Source organism: Pectinophora gossypiella, chromosome 4, assembly GCF_024362695.1.
Source record: "Pectinophora gossypiella chromosome 4, ilPecGoss1.1, whole genome shotgun sequence".
Lineage (NCBI taxonomy): Eukaryota > Metazoa > Arthropoda > Insecta > Lepidoptera > Gelechiidae > Pectinophora > Pectinophora gossypiella.
This window is the reverse complement of record NC_065407.1, coordinates 11,621,586-11,626,030: the sequence shown is the minus strand read 5'-3', so window position 1 is coordinate 11,626,030 and position 4,445 is coordinate 11,621,586.

Sequence of the window (4,445 nt, the reverse complement as noted above, 5' to 3'; positions counted from 1 at the left end):
TTGCTCGCCGCGCGCTTTCAAAGCCGAGCAAATTGCTACTCACAAGACAGCTTTTACCCGCTTTATAGTAACTTGGTGAAAGCCAAGCTTCTTATGTAAAACTACTCACAAAGGAGTAAAGTTGAGTGCGTTTTCTAGGTTTTACCTACAGAAAGTAAAATGGTGAAATGAAAAGCTGTGAAGTGCCTCACTTACTCGATTCGGTTTTCCCTGAGTACAATTTTTAACCTATTTATAACCTCTTGGAGTATTGCAGATCATAATACATATATAAAAAAACATGCAGATCCTTTCTCTGGTTCTCGAGATTAGCCCAAAAATACATAGGACATACTTATTTCCTTTTCTATATTCCTACTATTTTTATAAATTTCATTACTTAAATGTCGACTTAATTGATCAGACTATCAGCTGACGTTAAAGAAATTCTTTAAAATATAAAATAGTGAAGGGGATACCCTGAACAAAAATATCTCTAAATCAAAGGCTAGTAAAGACCTACGTCTAAAAGAGTGCTATTAAGTACACGCACGCGCCTGATCGTTTCCTTTGATTAAAATAAATGTGAAGCTTATTAAAACTTTGCTCAGAGCTAACCAATAGGCACTTAGTCAAACTAATTTTCCCTTTACAGCCTTCAACATTATTTTAATTTAGATTCGCAAATACAAAAGTATTACAACAATCTTTATTGAAAATATTCACTTAGTATATGATAAAATACATTTTTCCGACTGTCATTCTATGCACCAAAAAAATTACACTGAGAAAAAATCCAGATTACCATAATTTATTGAAACTTTGTACAAATCTCTCAGTAGGAACTGTTATTGCTGGTCTATATAACTTTTTAGAATTTATTCCCATTTTCAGGCACAGAAGTTGTTTTACACGTTATTTTCATAACATCAACTCACGACTATTATAATTATATTATATTCCCAAGTATCCACACCTCACTGAGCTTTCTGTTGAACCAACGTGGAGAAGCGGTATCGCCGTCACGCTATTTCCAAAGCCCTTTTTAACTTTAACCTGATGCGCTCTTTCATGAAATACCATAACTTATCCCTCAAGACAAGACACCATCAAATAGTAATTACGTAACTACAGAAATGCGGATATAGAATATCCATAACCTGTTCTGCCCCTAAATAATTATATAAGCTTATTAAACGAATATTATGTTAAATACCTACCTAATATATTATGCAATAATCAACAAGGAAAACTCAAATGAAAAATAAAAATAGATGCGTTAATTTATTTTAACGCGAAGCATGTCAATTAAAAAAGAAAAAAGGAAATCAAGAAAAAAATATTGGATCGTTTTAAAGTATAAACACGTGGAGGTTCGATTTATAAGATTTATATTCGATCGCCATTACGAAAAAATACAACTTTTCGGTTTTACCCAAGAGAACACAGACAAAATAACTTTTAGGAAACCTTTCGGTGACGGATAACAACTCAATCTAAGTAAGGGCGCATACAAACCATGGACGATGGTATCGACGACGTCTGATTTTAGTTTCATATAAGTAATTGTGCTGCTCGGAAGGCACGTTAAGCCGTTGGTCCCGGCTGCATTAGCAGTCGTTAATAAACTTTTTTTTATTGTGTAATTCCTTGGACTCTGCTTACCCCAACGGGAAATAGGCGTGATCTTATGTATGTATGTTTTGTTTTTATACTACTGACCTATTTGCGTTCAATTTATTTTTCAAATCCAATTCACAGAACTAGAAAAGACTATTTGTGACAAATTAAATATGCTTGTTTCCTTTTAATTCGTAACAGGTTTGTAATAAAAACAATAATACCTGCTCAACTTAAACGGTTTTTATTTTCGCACTATACGTATTAATTAATGTTGGTCATTGATCTCACAATGCGAGTGAAGTTAATAAAAAAAGTCAAAAGTAACTTTTTATATTATGTTGTTTTGTCGTATATTAACCACTCGATCGTTTTGGATAAAAATTGGCGCATAGTTAGATCGAAAACCAGAGAAGGATATAGACCACTTTCCACCGATAAACTTAGTGTATTTAATTACAACGATAACCGAAGTCCACGCGGACAAAATCGCAGGCAAAAACTAGTATAGTAATAAATCAGCAAGAGTTCAGCCATCCAATGTTTCAAGGTATCAACAGTCGCTGGGCGATCAACAAATTTAATACTCAAAAAAAATTAACAACGAAAATAAATGAATACTTCTCAGCCACAAATTGTCCTTGAAAGAAAAAATATAAGGATGAATTTTGTTTTATACACATAAATAAGTAAATATAATCAATAATACATACGCACTTTCAACTAAGGCGGATAGCGCCAGGCTGTTTATCGTCACGGATATAAAGAGTATTAGTGAAACCGTACCGAATACTGAGGGGGATGATTCTTCTCATGATAGAAGTTGAGTAGGTTACTATAGTAACATATATAGAGGTTCATCAATGAGTAGGTATGTTTTTGCGTTATGTTTTTTTTTTACGTGACTTATTGTAGATTTGCCGCAAATGGCATCAACTACTTGGCCGGACAAATGGGGAGCGCTGAGGGCTCTCACCCAATTCTCAATTATTTATTGCATTCCATGTAGTATAATGGGGTGTTACATAGGCATAGGAACTATAACATGGACCCGGTACAACATTTAAAACAACAGGCCTAAGGTTGCTCAGTTGGGAGCGAACCTCCACTCAGGGCGTCGTCTGAGAGGATAATATTTGAAAGAATTAATCAACCCTAATGGGTCGATAGCGATAAGCGCTGAATGAAGGAAATCGTAGACCACGCCGGCGGGGTCAGTATCGGGGTTCTGAATTGTCTGTGTCGGTAAATAACCTTCTAGTAAGTAAACTGTGACAAAAGCCAAAAGTGATTGATTCCAACTTGCCCAAGTAGGCCTATTTATGTACAAAATATCCATATGGGTATGGACTATATAATTATTATCTCCAACCCGCTTTGGAGCAGCGTGGTGGAGTATGCTCCATACCCCTCCAGTTGATTGAGGGGAGGCCTGTGGCCTGTTTATGTTATGTAATTATTATCTATATTACCATATAAGAAATTTATACGGACGTGAGTATCAGATATTTCCATAAGTTAATAATTTGCTTATTTGCATCACGCCTTTGTTCCTTTTGTGGAAAAATATTAAGGATAAACATGAACAAAAAAGTTGAAGACAGATAAAAGCAAAATGAGAGGAAGGAATTTCGTACAAGAGGAAATACGCGAGGATGTTAATTCGATGAGTGATAAAGGTCATCTGTAAGTGCAATAAGGCGGAAAAAGAAAGCAATTCACTTGAACTGTATATTTAATCGGTAGCCTAGCCTTGCCATTTAAGCATTCAATACGCCCTTTTATTGCCGACAAGTCGGGATTTATGGGGATTGAGCGCGGTACAATATTTGGTTGTATCAAACTTGTCCAATAGTAACATCAATGAGCTTGTATGTCTATTTCTTATCTGTGCATTTTTAGCCGTGGTAGCCCAGTTGGTAGAACGCTTGACCCTCACTTTGAGGTCACAGGTTCGAATCCAGCACAGGCCTAAACCAATGATTGTCGAATTTGTTTTCGAATAGGTTAGGTAAGCGGACCCTGGGAAAAACGCTAGGGAGATTATAATAAGCTTCTCCAATACTTAGGTGCTACTTATATGACTCTCTTTAAATATTTAGGTATAATTCATGAAATTAATCTATTTTTGGTGCATATATACATAAACCAACGCCTATTTCCCACCGAGGTAGGCATATTCTTGTGCTTCCTCCAAAGTCATCAATCGTTTCATATAAGCACGTTGGTTCACAGAAGATCGTACTAAACCTTTTTAAGGACATTCCCAATTTGGTCAATATAATTTTTGTGTTTCAGATTATTTTAGTTAAATCTCACTGACAATTAAAATATGTAAGTTTTGGTTAAATTTAGGCCTCATACCTACGTATATGTATAAGTAATCACTGTTTGACCTGCCCTGGATGATAAGCAGCTTGATACTTACTATTATTTTCTTTCCGGTCTAGACCTTGCATGAAACAGAGCGTCATGACAACAGCTTAAAATAAAACTCTCACGTGTTCCCAATCAAGTTTTAATTATAGAATAAAAGATTTCCCAAGAGACTTTGTATTAAGAATAACCAGAAACCATTAAAGAAGACATTGTAACACAAGCTAATCGTAGGTATTCACATGTGTTTATCGGGCAAACACTTTGCTTCTCGAATGTTCTTATAAAAACAATAAATCAGTTTTTATTTTTAAACTTACTAATAAAAAAACTTCCTTAAAAAAGGTACTTTTTCTGCGCGGAAGGAAGGTGGCGGCGGCGCCTGCGGCGGTCAAAAATCCTCATCGCCGTGAACCCACGTGCTCGCGATGCGCAACTACATAAATAAGTCCCTCGCCCGACACCGCGAC